General features: G+C 41.6%; 1 protein-coding gene across 2 annotated transcripts in view; it reads right to left on the reverse strand.

Moving 5' to 3' along the window:
• Positions 1 to 16,900, reverse strand: part of rsrc1 (arginine/serine-rich coiled-coil 1) — a 114,300-nt gene that overhangs the window by 73,543 nt on the left and 23,857 nt on the right. The window lies entirely within an intron of this gene.

Consider the following 16,900-nt stretch of genomic DNA (forward strand, 5'->3'; position numbering starts at 1 on the left):
CCACATATCTTACTTAATCCTCAATCAAGAAATTTAACTTGTGGCACATTAACCACTTACATTTATTTTACATTTACAAGTGAGTCAAGTTAAATTAAAGCCTTAAAACCTAACAATTTTCCTATGAGCACCGTCATCTTGGGCATTTGGAGCCAGACAGGGAGGTCCCGACGATCAGGAGTCAGTCTCAGCTTTCAATCACGACATTTTACCCCATTTTTATGGTATCAAATTAAGTATTAAAACTAAATTTAGACTGAGAATTGAACGTGAACATACATCAGTGCAATAAGTACTCCTTAAAAAGAAAACCCATCTTAGAGAAAAATGGATGTGATGTGTACAAATTTTAGTTTGGTTCATGTCCCATTCAGTAACATGGATGAGGCAGCGTTTATGAACAATACTGCAGCCAGCCACTAGGTGGCAATCAAGATGCTTTGGCTTCACTTTTGGGTAGCTGTCATGTCATCCATCTTCATATCAGTGTATGGGGTCATTATTTAAATGTATAAAGGATCCTCAAGAAAACATCGTCCTAAGATCTTTCTCAAAATGTAGGTCTCTGTCATTAAATTTCATGTTTGACCATTTACTCATTCACTTCAAGCTGGAAGATACTGCTGCAAAAGGGCAGCTGAGGCTCAGGAGGTAGAGCAGGTAGTCAGTGGTACAATGCCCGGCTCCTCACCTCCACATGCCAAGTCACTGAACCACCAAATTGCACATGATGGCTGTGCCTTCAAAATGTGAATGGTGTGCGATAGGAAAAGTGTTGTATGAATACGTGTGTAAATGGGTGAATGTCACTTATAATGTGATTCATTACATGAACCAATACAAACAGTGGAAGGAAAGAATGGCCGACTGGTGAGTAGTGTGTTTTTCCTCCATCGTACGATGTTTGCCCCAGATATAGCAGAGACGGACTAAACCACAGGTAAAGATGATGTCCCAATTAAAGGGGACCAAAATGAAACATCCTGATACCTTGAATAAAATTGGGGATTTTTTGGGGTTTGAACATTGTGGGAAACATTTTGGATAATGTAAATACATGAACATAATGTATAACCTAGGTCAAGTCCTTTTTAGACATTTTAATGAAAATGTGTTACATCTTACATGTTTGAATTGTAATATTTTGCATGTACTGTATCTCTTCTCCTTTCAAAATAGTTAAACGCCAGAAGGACAGACAGCCTGACTGAGAAAGGCAAGTGAAGGGGGGCAGAGACAGAGAGAGTAATATACTGTCCTTCCAAGAAGCGGCAATTACTTATCTGAGGTCAATTAAGTAAAACTGGACAAACAAGTATGAGTGTTAAACGGAGCACTGGCAAGGTCAATACTGACCAATCCGACACTGGATCCATCACACTGACGGCACTTTCCTGCTTTCTCGTTCCAGCTCTCTTTTTTTTCTTCTCCTCTCCTTTTATCCACTTCAATCGCGCACTTTTCCTCCCGTCGTCTCTTCTGTGGATACTTTCTGCCTTTCTCACTCATTGTGCGCATTCTGCTTGTCTGAGCCCAATTCCGTCTCCTGCACTCTAACGAGGATCTTTAAGCTGTTGCCTCGTCTTACCTCATCTCCCTCCCTCTGTCTCTCCTCACCTGTCATTTTGCCCTTTCCCAATCACCCACTTGCCTCTTTCTCTCCACTCTCTCTCTCACCCCAGCTCACCCCACCCTCCCCACCACACACCCTAACAAAACCCCCTGCGCTCTTGCTAGCAGACAATTAATTAAAGAGCTGGCACCAGATGAGTTGTCATTTGTGGTCAAGTTTCAAATAATTGCATTAGGTCTTCAGGTTCTTCTAATATGCCCTGCCCTTCTTTTCCATCACCCTCTCTCTTCTTCTTTCTCTTCCGCTCTTGACTTGAACCACCCCCCCCTTCTCTTCCTCTCCCGCTACCCCTTGACACGGCCAAGATGAATATCTTTAGTCAGTCAATGGAGGTGACAGAGGGACTTAAAATGCAGAGGCAGTCATTTGATTTCCAGCTGACAGAGCTGCCCATTAGCCCAGCACTCATCAGCCATGCATTACCTCTCAGGGCCGCTGTCCTGTGTGTGGAAGCTTTAACCCTTTCACTGTCCACTAGTGGCCATGTTTACTTCATCATATCAGACTTAATGTAACAGGCTCTCATCCACAGGCCACATTAACTTCTTTAACTGTCTGTACTGTATAAGTGACTCCACTGTCCTGTTGGTAGGAGAGGTATTGGTCAATCAGATTTAATTTGCTCCTATAGTGTGCAAGTAGTGTAGAGGAATTAACATCTTTTTTAATAGCTTTGATATAACAACAGTTAAAAACTAGAACATAACTCCGCCAAGGCCCAAAAGTCTGCCAAAATTCAATCAAGCTGCACAAAATTTCAGAGACTCAGATATCGTTGCTGAATGTCAAATTATTGACATATTTGACGTGAGAAATCTGTGAAAATGTCTTATATTGCAATGTTAAAGAAAGTGAAAAAAAATCCTGACCAGCCCCTTTGTTCAAATCAGCACCAAAATGTGATGAGTACTTCCCTGACCCACACAGCATCCTTCCACCAAGTATAATGGTAATACGTCAAGTAGTTTTTGTCGAATGCTGCAAATTTACAGACAAACAAAGCAGATGAAAATATGACCCTCCTGGAGAAGGTAACAAAGCACAAATGGCTGTTCATCTGTCTGTCTCAGTGTTGCACTGGCCTGTACAGTGCTGTTTAAAGCATCTGCCAAATTTAAACATATAACTTTTGCATTCATAATGTTTGCAGACATTTTCACCTGTAAAGTCAAAGATCCAAAAAAACACAAAGACATGTCTCGTGAATTGATCACGCTGGCCTGATTGTTGATTCCAGAGAGTTACCGTGTATCTTTCTCCTTTACTCGGCATAAAAAACATTCAGACCTTCAGCAGCCACTCACACATCCAACTGATATCCGTCACAGATACTGGGGACCGGGAGAGGAGCAGAAGCGAGAAGCATCAGGGGGAAGACAGGACACTGTAATACTGTGAAAGAGACATTCATAAGAGTGTGATAGTGTGTGTATGAGAGAGTGTGTTTATCCCCATTTGCCACAGTTGCAGGCCTTGTCAAGCGTGTCATTGAGCATTCATATGTTGTTTGATAGAATGGCAGGCGTATTTATTAAAGAGTTGATGTGATGGGGACACCAGAGCAAGCATACCCACACTCACACTGATAAAACACACAATGCACTAACACACAGTCCACATCGGTGACATCTGCCTGTTCAACTAATAGAAGGCAAAAGCTTGATATTAAGCAGTCGAGGGACAGGAATACACAGTCACACACAGACACACACAGGCACAATAATACAGGGAGCTCGGCTTTCCTGCAGGCCTGATTGCCATCTCCATGGCTCCTTTTTAACAGGGCTGCCAATTGAAATTGAAATTGTATTTTTTTGTGTGTACTATCAGAGCTACCTCTCAGGGTTTTATAGAGCTATGAGGAGGGTTAGACACACACACACACACACACACAGGAAGGGATAATGGAGGGGTAAGTCACAGGCTGTCACTCTTCCATGCACAACACACAAGAGGGAACAAAACACAGACTTATGCTTCCATGCTTTCTATGTAGTTCAGCATGTACACACCCGTGCACACACGGGTACGCAAGCTGCCCCTATTCCCAGTGGAGGGGGGCTGTACTTTAGCATAATCCCAAAATGGTAGAGAAAAGCAGTCCATTAAAAGTGGGGCTAACAAATTCTGCACTTTATGTTTCTCTGAGGGAGGGTTAAGTGCAGTCAATAAAAAAAGTCAGAAAAGGAGGAATAAAAAAGGATGAAGTTGATTTATGTCAGGCCTCTCTGCTCTCCTTAACACACACACACAGGTTCATATGTGGCCCATATCTGACACCTGCACAAGGACGAGTGGAACAGACACACATTTCTTAAAACTTTGCAGAGCTTGTAACAGAGGAGAGTTCGTCTCATGATTACTTAGCATCACTATCACCAATTCAAATAAAACAACGAAACAGGAGTTTTTTCACCCTTGAACAAACCATCCTTTGACTCATGAGCACCTCTGAACTAAAAACAAAGAGATTTAGGAACACTTATACTCTGTACCCAAATCCAAAGTCACAAATTAAATAATCAAGTAACTATGGCCTGAAGTTATCAGTGTTTGTTTGTTGAGGTGACAGCTCTTTAAAACAGAAAATAACTTTCCCAGAGAAAAGGGTATGACTGTATAACTGTGTTAAAACTCACATGACTTCAAAGATGTTGTTAGTGTCATTTTGAATAAGCAAAAAAATCTGTAGAAGCTGAAGCTGGTTAACCATCTTCAAGTCATTCTGACCCAGGAGAATCTGAAGCAACACACAGACAATCATACAGGTATTTTAAACACATAAAACATCACAGGCCGAGCGTGTGTCCCTACAGACTGCCTGTATCTCCCTCTTCTCAGCCTATACACACCGACTCAGCACTGAAAAGAATTGAATCCTGGGGCCAAGTTTTTGAAGAAAATTGACTTCTTTTTAGTGTTACAGAGGGAGAGCGGGACAAAGACAGAGAGAGAAAGAGCCAAAGAGAGACATGGAGAGCAATCAATTTCCCTACGGTTTCCTCAATAGCCAGTGGTCCTTTTCATACCTCCCAATTAGAACCTTTCCTAATCAGAGAAATACCTCTCTATTATTGAGATGGAGACAATGACACTCCTCAACATTTCCGCCTGCTCCAAAACTCTGTAGATTGCAGTACTGGTACACAAAGAATAAAGCATTGGGCTGTACAGCAGGGAGGGAGGTGGGGGTGGCTGCGATGCCTGTGTTAAAATCACATGTGGAAATCTTTTGGCTCTCCTCACGGCCCCAGAAAAACTGATGGGGAACAATGGCAGCCCGGCACAGCATCTGTCATGGCACAATATAAAAAGATGATCTTGGCACCGAATGGACAAAAAAAGGGAAAAGAACGAGGGAGGGGAGGGGAGGAGAAGGGGAGGGGAGGGCCAGGCGAGAGGTAATTCATTTGCAAATCAGGCCCTGGCGCTCAGGTCTATTTCAAGCTGCCAGTGGGTGCCAGGAGTTAACAAGGTAATCAGTTTCAATCCTGCCCTTCAATTGTACATCACAACCTCATCCAGAGAATACCCAGGCCTTTCTATAGGGGCAGAGGGGGGAAATAGCAATCTGGCTGCCGGCTGGCTGCACACATAATTCACAAACACTTAATACACACACACATAATACACACACACACAATACACACACACACAATACACACACACACACACTCACACACCTGAAGATAAGTGTGTTCACATACAGGAACCTGTGAATTCACACAGACAGGTTAATAATACACATGTATCCACAGCACCTTTTTGTACGCAACCATACCAAATACCAATTAGTTGGTTAATCGTTTAAGTTGGTTCCAAATGAAAGGGGGATTTAATGCTTTTAAATTTAATTCTAATGTTGTATATGACTTTAAATTCAAGTTGGAGAGGTTTTGAGTTTGAGTTTTGATCAAGTTTCTACAAAACAAGAAAGTTGAGAGCCCACAGTCACTCAAGTTATGACACTGATCTAAGAAATAAAGAGAAAATGTTTATGTATCACAGTTCTACTCTTTGTCTCTTTATTAGTTTGCTTTTAACTATGGTATGATTTTCCAGAGGCTAAAGTTAACTGTATATCAAAAGTCTTCCTTCTCCAAAAAGCTCCCTGCACAAGCAAGGACAATGCTGTGTTCGACCTAAAAGTGGTACATGCAAAATGTTAGAAAGAAAACAGGGAGCTGAACCTGTTCTAATCCTTTCTTCCTCTCTCTGTATCCCCCCTCTTCAGCCTGTGTCAGCTGTAACCGGCTGGCCAGGAGGCAGTTAGCCCCTGTTAGCGCCTAATCTGCATAATCAATATGACAACCTTATTTTTCTGATGCAAACAGGATTTCGCTGCTGAGCTGTGTTTGTTGACGTGCGCACATGTGTGTGTGTGTGTGCCCGGTCTGCTTCTGGCCAGCCTCAGTCATGGCCCTCTTTAGCGTTAATTAGATTAGGTGCGATTATCCCGGCTCTACCTTGCAAGTGTACAGGCGGGATAAAACGGCCACAAAGGCCAGCCTGTCACAGGGACCGGGCTCTGGTCTGCAGGTTATCGGGGTCCAGGGAGACACACAGCGTACATTGTTATTCATATCATCTACACACTGTTTTCTACTGTGCCTTTTTCACTTCTCTCCATACACTGAACACCCCCCACCCCATCCCACCACCTCCATGTCGGTGGTGTCAAACTGGCGTAATCACCCGCCAGGGTAAGTCTCTCTCTCTTTTTTCTCTCTCGCTCTCTTTCTGCCTGTCCGTCAGAAGACAAAACAACATGGCCCCAAGCGCTCTGCAATCTGGCCTACAAGGAAAGATATCACAACTCTGTGTGTGTGTGTGTGTGTGTGTGCATGCATGATTGTGTGTATGCATGTGTGTGTGAGTGTGTCTGAGTTTTTGTAAGACTTCAAGGAAAAGTGGTACAAAGAAAAGTTAAGCGAAGTCTCACACTAATACAAATAGCACGCAAAAGCACGCACAAGCGCAGACACACACACACACACACACACACACACATGCGCACAAGCAGGCACAGACACACACACACAGGTGCAGAGGACAGAGTGGTTGACACCTTGCAAACAAAATCCTATTCTACTGAAGACTTGGATCAAATCCCTTCAACTCAATGACCATCAACACTTTTCTGGTCTTGACCAAATGTGTGTCAGATGCAGCAGGACCATCACACACCCCAGGTTGCTTTCAATGTTCAGTCAGGTTCATAATTATTATGATCAAATACGTGCAGATTCAAATAACATTCGAGAACTTGTGCTTCTTTAAACGATGGATTGTGAAGACAAAAAAAGAACTTAACTCAATACATTCATACAGTGTTGCCAACATATAGAATGACCGCATAGAAACATCTCTTCTCAGTATACAGTAATTGTGGCGTATGTGTACCTGGATAAACATGCACGCCATAACATTGGTTCCAATGGCACTATTCACTCTGATTAATGTGTTTGGAAAATAAATGAGATGATTTGTTCTATTTTTCATTTTCTGAAAAATATGTGCCCCAAAAAACGTTTTCCAAACAGAGCTGAGCACTGACAGATTTCAGTCGGTCTGCGTGGATAAGTGTGTACATGCGTTATTTCACTGTGCTGATTAGACAGCAGTGCCCAGGATATGTATACACAACTGTACATAGTTTCCATGCAGTCAGATCTGGGCACAGAAAGAGGCAGACATTGAGAGGAAGGGGAACATAAAGGAGGAGAAAAAGAAACAACAGAAAGGCTGAAAGATAGAGACACAGAGGACAGAATGAAAAAACCTGTGGGAGCAAGACCACAAACAAAATGAAAAGCATCGGAGAGGCTATTCATATCCTGTAAAATATATATTTTATATGCCAGTTCATAATGATGTCATCATGATGAATCAAAGTTAATGCATTGTTAAATATTAGGTCATTTTCTGACTCTGTAGTTTAGATCATCCCTGCCATATGATCATGGCTCATTTTTGATCTACATAAGCTCTTCAGTCATATCTATAGTCCTACAGAATCATATCATCCCAAATTTGCTTTGTTATTTTTAACCCAGACAGTCAGGAGCAAAAACAATACTATTCTTGTGGGATTTTTCAAATCTAGTTTTATTTTCTTCTAAATTAGCTATATTGTAACATAAGGGAATTGTCAAAGTTATTACGAAACGTTAACTGTATAACTGAACTCAGAGTAGAGCTGACAAGTCGTGGCTAGTCCCTCACAATTTCAAATTACTTTTTGAGGGTTGTTTTTAGGGTTAGGGGTACAACTTGTTTATGTTGAGAAATTGTGTGTGTAATGAATGAGAACTGTTGGTGAACTGTAGGGACCTTGCTGGTGAGAGAGCAAGACAGCGCAAGAGAGTGAAGAGGAGCACAAGTGAGCGAGACATTAGTACAAATTAATTAAACATCCATTCTAATCAAAACTTCTGCTAAAAAAGTGGCAGACTGAGCGAGGAGAAGAGCATAGTGAGAGGAAAGGAAGGAGGAGAGGAGCTCCATAGCTTTATAACTTTCCTGTGGCTCCTCAGTATGAGCAGTGTGCTAAATCTATCAGACACAAATAAGTACTTCAGTCATTACATTCAAGTGTGTGTGTGTGTGTGTGTGTGTGTGTGTGTGTGTGTGTGTGTGTGTGTGTGTGTGTGTGTGTGTGTGTGTGTGTGTTTGTGTGTGTGTGTGTGTGTGTGTGTGCGTGTGCGTGTTTGCCTGTGCACTCATAACTCTATTGTTTCAGCTCATTTCTGTGAAAGAAAAAAAATGGCTGCCGATTTGAACCCTCCATGGAGAAAAGTTATTATTTGCTCCTCTCAAGCAATATTTCCTTCCACAACTGAGTCATGGTACTTAACTGTACGTCTGGAATGCTGCGCGCCCTGTCTGAAGGAGGTAATCTTGTAATGATCAATGCCATTAGGCACGACCTGCAGAGCTGTATATCTGTCTCAGAGCAGCAGAGGCCAAATGCATGACAAAAGATGCCGTCTGCCAACTGACAACTGTCCTCTTCTCTTTCTTCCTCACCTCTGTGTCACTTTGTCGACTGTCTCCGACTAAAAGGAACATCTCTTTCTCTATAATGTATTCTCACTCGCAGCCTTTCTCATAAAGACTTCAGTCAACACTTTTCCTTGCCCCTGGTGCGGCACTGGAGTCTGGAGAAAATTAAACATTAATGGTGTGTCTCTTTTACACATCATTCTCCATAACAATCTTCTCTTTTAGCCCCCCCTCACTGCCTTCAACACCACTCAGTTTCCTCGGCACCAAACTGCCCGGCCTTTTCCAGCGAGAGAGAAAATACTGAGGGGGGAAAAACATATTTTGCCGACAAGCGCATTTACATAACCCTCCTAAATCGGAGCTGGCCTGTCATGTTTGCTGCTCATAACCTGCTGCTTATAATCCTTCCTGCATACTCTTCTGATCCATAAAGCAGAGCAGCCAGCCACTTCAACAGCAGCCAGGACTGCCATCAGTAGCTCCTCCTAAGACAGGTCCGTAAAAAAAGGAGAGAGGAGAAGGGGAGGGGATGGGGAAGAGAGAATAAAAGAGAGGAACAGGGTAATTGGATTGGGGGATCTTCTATTTGGCTGGGTCCGGTCTCTGTCATCACGCTCCAGGCCTGGCTTCTCTCCGCGCCTACAGCAGCCCTCAAACACATCAACACAAACACAACTCAACTGTGTTAGCACTGAATTGCTACCCAGTTTAAGAAGACACACTGTCCTGCGCGCCGCTAAAGCCTGCGGAGCGTCTGGTGTGTTTGCATACTCCCTTTACAACTCACTAAATGGTTAAACAGATTACAGAGCGCACTAAGTGGATTGTCACAGCTCTCTATCGCTCGCTCGAGGTGTCTCTCCCGCGATTAAAATTGGCCAGATTTTCTCTCTCTCTTTCTGCTCACACGCAAATTTGCACTGAGAACAGGAACACAGGTCACTCTCAGGCACAGACGACATTTCCTACAGTAACTGACTGTCAAGACAACAAAGAAGTCTTCAGTGAATAGTTTTTCATTTTAATAAATGCAAATAGGTCAGTGTGAATTAATTGATTGTAAAAAAATTTTATACGTTTCTTTATAACACTGGTAGCTAAATTTAATCTTCAATTAAATTTCTCTGTCTAATTTCTCTGCATGCATCCTCACCTTTTGTTAGTTTCGACTTGATTGTGAAAGCATTGATCAGTTTTTAGACCAACACTGCTCAATGCTCTTTAATCACTAGGACAAAACATATATTTCCACAGGTAACTTTAATTGAACACAGATTATAACCTGGAATATGTGGAAGACTCTGCCTGTGTTAATCCACTGTGCCTGGGTTTCATATTCTCAAGTCAGCATTGCATCATTACTTTTTGTGCATGTCTTACAAATAAATACATAAATGAGGGATTCCTCAAAAAAACTGAGACAACCAGAAAATCCGTAGTTTATACTCTTGAGGTCCCAGACCTGGTTTCCCATGGTGAAGCCTAAATTACGATCATGTCCAATAACCATATGCACCTTATGCACAGCACGTGTGAACATGCTGGCATAGGTTGACCACTATGCAGACAATTGTGCAATATTGTTGTCTGCACCTAAGACCACTTTGCAATGCATCTGCCTCTTAACTCTCAGGAGTCACAGCCAATAGCGCCAGCAAGAACAATCACATGATTGGTCTGAGATATCACAGCATGAAAAACAAAAAATGTGAAAAATGTATTCTGGTCTTATAAGCAATGTTTAAAAATTAAGATACCAAACATTAACATCAGAAACATTCTTATGTCAAGTATAAAGACAAAATCAAAGACACTCAAAAACACCCCAAATAGACGAAGACTCTTGAAGGTTAAGAGCCAAGTCAGACCCTTTGGCATCACTAGGAATTTGTTTGTTTGAGTCCTGAAATAAGTATGGATGCAAACCATATGGTCTAGGGATGAAGCTGCTGCTGCAGATGAATTCTTTTGATTAAAATGATTCCATTATAAGGCTATTGTAACTTTATAATAATTACATAGTTATATAAGAGACCTGCTTGCCCTGGCCTTGCAGACAGGTTTGGAGCAGGGTCATGGAGTCAGAGAAGATAACACATATTAACCCATTCAGTCCAGTGACAGACGCAGGCTTGTCCTGCATCACTGTATAGATCCTACCAGGGCATTGTGTATGAATGTGCTTGTTGTGTGTGGACATACATTTCCATCTTGTGAAGATAGAGTTCATATGGCCAGGCTATTCTCTATACAATCTCAGCTCATTATCTGCGTGGAAAAAAAGCAACTAATGACTACATACAGCCACGGGCCAAGAAACACTAGCTGCACCGCTCTGTGTGTCCATGTGTTTGTCTACTGGGACGTGTGTGTGTATGTGTGTGCCCCGTCCACCATTTACATGCAGGCATCACTCCCAGTACACCCACCATCAACCAACAAAACTTAACAGACACACACATGCACGCATGTCTACTTCTGTTCAGCTTCACCAATGTCTGGTCTTGCTCCTGGCCACTAGGCTACCCCCCTTGATGCACACACAAATAAAACACACACTTACAGCTCATTGATTTTAGTCAATGTGAGTGTATCCTAACCTTCCGAGGACGCTGTTTGAAGTCTCTCTTACCTCCACAGACCCGCTCCCAGAGCCAGACACAGCCTAGAGTCCTGCAAGAGGGTAGACCAGCGCGCACACACACACACATGCACACTTACACGCACACTTACACATACACACACACGCGCACACACACACACCAGCAGTCCCATCCTCACCACCCATACACACACTCCCAACAGGCTGAGAGGATGCCGCAGGCGGGGGCTACTTATGCACATGTACGCTCACAAACAAACACACTTACTTTCTCTGTGTATTATCACCACTAATGAGCTGATAGATGTTCAACAGCAGCAAAGAAGAAGACAATCATCTCCTCAGACTGAGACATGGAGGGAGTGAAAATCAACAGTGGTGTGTGTGTGTGTGCGTTTGTATCTCAGGTCTTGCTTTATTTTCTCTCTGCCTCACAGCGTCTAAGCTTCCAGAGGTTAAGGCTGAGAGATGGAACCTAGCGAGCCAATCTGAGGCCTGTGGGTCTTGCCGGGACCCCTGTGGTGAGGCTGGGTCAGGGGAAAACACGGTAATGAGAGGAATTACTAAACAATCGCATTCATAAAAACTGATGGGGATGGCTCTTTGGACAAAAATGTCAGGCGAAAGTGATTTTTATTAAAGGCTATAAAAAAGTAATTCCACCCTCATATAATAAGGTGTTTTACAAGTGAGAATAATGGATCGTGCTAAAGTGCTGCCCTTCGCTAGCAGAAAAAATATATAATTTTTTTACACAGACAAAGACATCAAAAAAAAGGGCTTTAATGAAAGGTAGGTATTCATTTCGCTTCTTTAACCCTAAGCTCATTATACCAAATTCAGTTTTACATGCACAGGGAAAAGATGGCTCTCTGCTGCCATGAGAGGTCTCCACTCTACTCCCCGTGCCTCCGCTCCCCAGCCTCTGCCCATTTCTCACTCAAATGACATAAAATTGAGTCAGATGGACCAACACACGGGCACAGTGATCGGGCACAGACAAGGAGTTCATCCTAATTGGACAGGCCTCTCTGATTGAGGATGAGGAATACGGCAGCCAGCCCACGTCTCCCACTACCTCAGCAATTGTCTACAAAGGAAAGTACAGAGGTCGACGCCAGGCAGAGAAAAGGGTGAGGACTTTTTATGAAAGCAGATACATTCTTTGACGAAGGTCTCGAGTTTGAGGAGGGGGACAAAGGTATGAGTAAAGTGTAAGAGTATGCTCAGTGTAGTACCTGTGTGTATGTGCACATTAGTATTATGAGCAAACCCAAAAGAAAACTAGGTCCTGATTGTACCTTATCCATACCCTATCTAAATCCATTCAAGCCTGATCAAAGCCGGAAGCACTATAGCACTTAATGCCTTTTCAAACACTGACTTGTGATTAAAGATATCCATTTTAAAAACCTGTCACTTTGTGTGGAGCGAGAGCCATCTGTTATATGTAGATTCTGCATTTCTGCTCATTAATTACAGGTGGGATTTAGGTCGGAACATCAGGTGAAAAAATTATGTTTCATTCAAATTATACTTCTGTCAGTTATGTGCCTGGGGGCAGATGAACACAACACATTGTTTGTTTCTCCTGCTCTGATTTAGAGGAGAGAAAAAAAACAGACAAATAACGTATAATATTAGTAAAATTTATCTTAACCTAGATAGATCTGTGAGGAATTCACAGAAAGAACTGGGACAAATTGAATGAAGCATGAGAATCAAAGGTAAATAAGGTCTTTGTGTATTTATTGACAATATTAAAATACTTTCTGTGGGCATCTTTGATATCTGCCCATATTTCAGTAAATGCCAGACAATAGCTGAGCGAATATGAAATTAGAATTTGGTTGAAAAGATTCACATACTTATATTAAGGGAAATATTTATTATATAAATTATTATAAATTGTTATTATATTCAATGTCACGGTACACATTGGAGTGCCAGCATATGTCAGATGCCCACCGGCAAGAGTCAGCTGTAACAATGTGTGGAAGCGCACAAAACAACAGCCAAGAGAGTGCAACTTCACATTAGTGTATAGTATAAAAGAAAATATTGCAATTATATATAGTTTTATATGATTAACAGTAGCTGTGTAAAGATCAGTGATCCATACAGATCCACCTAGATGGTTCAGAACACAGATCGAGTCACAGCAACACAAGTTAAAGAGTGAAAGAGAACTTGTAGGATGTGAGAGCTCTACATTTATGCCACACACCCAGCTGCAGCTAAATCTATGATGTCTGACTGTCTGCTGGGACGGTAAAACTTTTCAACTTTGTGGACGATAGAGCAAGGCAGACTGTGCTGCAGATTGCTGCACAGGAATCAACGCACTGAACCTGCAGTTACTCCATATGTTCTTCGGCGGAAGTGCATGTGTGAGCGAAATTGTCAGAGTGAGACGCTTTGCAGTTTCTCTGCCTGGCCTCCTAGTACAGTCTGTAGAAATCCAGGGGAAGTCTGTGGATGAAAACGCAGATGATCCCCTGCTGGAATCACCATAAGCAAGTGGGTGGGGTTGATGCAACAGAAGCAAAAATGAAAAAGAAAACAATTATCTCTCTGTGAAAAAGTGGTGACACACGTAGAAGACACCGACAGAGAGAGAGGAATATGGTGGGGCACCAAATTCAAGACAGTTAATCGGAAAAACTGAAGAAATGAAGGCTTTTTTTTTTTTATTCACTCTTGTTCCTATTGTACACTGAACACCAGTAATGTTACAAAAGTTCCTTGTGATGATTATTCTTTAACTTCTTTAAAAAAGAAAAGAGACCGAGTCATATTTGTCTCCTTTTTTTTTTTTTTTTTAAATGAACTGCATTGAAATCCATCAATAAAAACCGTGATCTGATTTGTTGCACTGCTAACTTACAGGTTAAAATATATTTAAATAAAAACATTTGAACTATAAGAGAAGAGAATAATGTTAACATAAAAAGATGGTGAAAGGAAGCTCTTTTATTCTGTCTGTAAATACAAAGCCAGAGGATTACACTGAGCAAAGCTGACCTACTGACCCTGTACACAAATCTGGGTACACAAATCTGGGTACACACACGCACACGCACACACACACACACACACACACACACACACACACACACACACACACACACACACACACACACACACACACACAATCAGCCACTTACCCTTTGCCACTGGTGAAAGGCAACAAGATCTCTTAACAGCTCGTCTTTTTCAATAAATTTTGCATGAAAACATGCCGCTGGAGCACCAAGTTGCCTGCTGTCATACTAGAGGAGTGTTAAATGTTTAATGATGACAACACCACACACACGCGCGTGCACCCAAACACAGAGTCAGTGTGCTGCTCTGAGGAGCCCCTCTTTCATCCTGACAGACATTATAAAGCCTCTCAGCCTCCTCTCCACCCTCCCCGCCATCAACACCGTGCTGCTCCACTACGCTCCCACCACCCGGCAAGGAAACCTGGATGTAAATGAGGTTGGAGTGTTATGGTGTGTTTGTGTGCAAGTAGTGAGAATGAGGGGCTTCTCTAAAGACCCTACCCCCATAACCATTAAGAGCAGAATAAAAAGAATGGAAGCAACGGAAGAAGAAAAAGAAGTAGTTTGATGTAGACATGCTATACGGCAGAGAAAGACACGTTTTACATATTCCTGAAACATCTCACTGCTTCCGCTTTTCTACTAGTGAAGCAGAACTTGTTACCTAAACTCTCGAGGGAGAATCTGCGGAAGAACAGGAAATTCCATGTCAGGAGCGTTTTGGACAGTGATAACATAATATCAAGGTCCAGAGATAGACCAGCTTCAATCAAATGTGCCAACTGAACTCTAAATAAAATTTAGCTTATTGCTGTATTACCTCATTGCATCGTGTCAGACACTATATGGAATTTTTTAATAAATGCCAAAAGTTGAAATGTTATTGTTTTTTTAATGTAATAATGCTATTAATCTGTCTGCTGATATGCACCGATATCGGTTTCTGCCAGCGAAAAGCCATTTCAGTCAAACTCATATATATACATATATGTTTTTTTGATTGTAGGTCAGCACCATATAGTTTAGTCAAAATTATTCCAACATTACACCTCCACCAGTTTGAGTCATTTGGAAGGATAAACAGTTGGAAATATAATAATGCTGCCACAGGTGGAAATGCATATACACACACAAACACAAATCAACAAACTTGCGTATTTGAGCACACACACCTCCACAGAGACAAGCTAAAGCGGGGTCAGAGATAAAGGCAGAGATTCCTATCAATGCTGAAGGATATTGAAGCCTTAATAAGAAAATAGATATAGTCTGCTGGCCTTATATTTCACTGTTAGCTTTATTTGTTTTCCTGATATGGATCTAAGAAAGGCAATATGTAATAGCTTCAAATAAATGGAGCACTTTTCCTTTAAAAGCAGAGCTCCTTGTTCTGCTCACAAAGAAAAACCTGAGCTCTGTGGTTCTGGTGATGACTGATTGGATCCTCCATACGTATGTAAATCGTTAAAGTTTGGGCTTTTTATTATTATCAGTAAATCTGTTCCATAAACCAACACATCAAAACATTGAATCTATAGTTTAAAAGGCCATTAACAAATTGTGTTAAAAAGTTACAAAATGCATAACCTTTAATTCTAGTCGTGCACGTTTGTCTCGGTTAAATCTTTGAATCACACTTGGTATATACGTAAAATGATCTGTGTTTCACTGTTTAGCATTTCCTCAATTCTTCTCTTGACACAACACAAACTAGAAAAAGTTAAGTTCTGGTCAATGGTAGGGCAAAAGTTTTTTATGTTTTTATGTTTTTAACACTCTTCAATACACTCTCTTACTGCTACAGAGATACATTTCATCATCTGATTGCAATGTTGCATCTGAGGATTGAAGATCTTTTTTCAGCCTTTTTTCATCAAATTGTCATAAAATCATAAATTGCACACACAGAACAGTGTAGGCAACTGTGTTTCTTGAAAAAATGTCACCTCTCGTCCAAGAGGCTTCTTCTCTTGGGTGAAACATCTTCAAGAAACACAAGCAAGTCCAGTTGCCTACGCACACTTGTACAACCTTTGTAGATGTGGTCCAATACAAACAGTAGAAGAAGAAAAAAGCTGACTGGCTAATTGGCGAGCAGTGTGTTTTTCCTCTGTCAAACATTGTTTACCCCAGAAGTTACAGCAGAGACGAGCAAAACCACTGAGAAAAGCTGATTTGACTTAATTAAAAGGCTCACAAAATGAAACATCCTGTTACCTTGAGTAAAAATGTGGAGTTCTCTGGGTTTGAACATTGTCAGAAACATTTTGAATAATCTAAGTACACAAGTCAATAAAATATACAACATAGGTCTGGTTGTTTTAGATGTTTAAATGAAGAATTGTCACATATTATATCTTAATTGTTAAGTTATAAACTAAATAACTTGGGCCAGCCTAAGCCATGAGTTTAGATACAGTTTACCACAGGGACAGAATTAATGTACAGCACAGCGGTCGGTCTGCATGGCTCCTGGGATCCGTATACACATCTGTGCCATTCTCTATGACAGACAACATGTGGGCACCAGTCATATTACGATGGCCTCCAATCACATTAGAGCATGAAGTGCTGGGGAGGGATCGATGGTGCTGCTCCGGCTGAGACAGA

The sequence above is a fragment of the Paralichthys olivaceus genome, chromosome 11 (assembly GCF_024713975.1).
Source record: "Paralichthys olivaceus isolate ysfri-2021 chromosome 11, ASM2471397v2, whole genome shotgun sequence".
In the NCBI taxonomy this organism is placed as follows: domain Eukaryota; kingdom Metazoa; phylum Chordata; class Actinopteri; order Pleuronectiformes; family Paralichthyidae; genus Paralichthys; species Paralichthys olivaceus.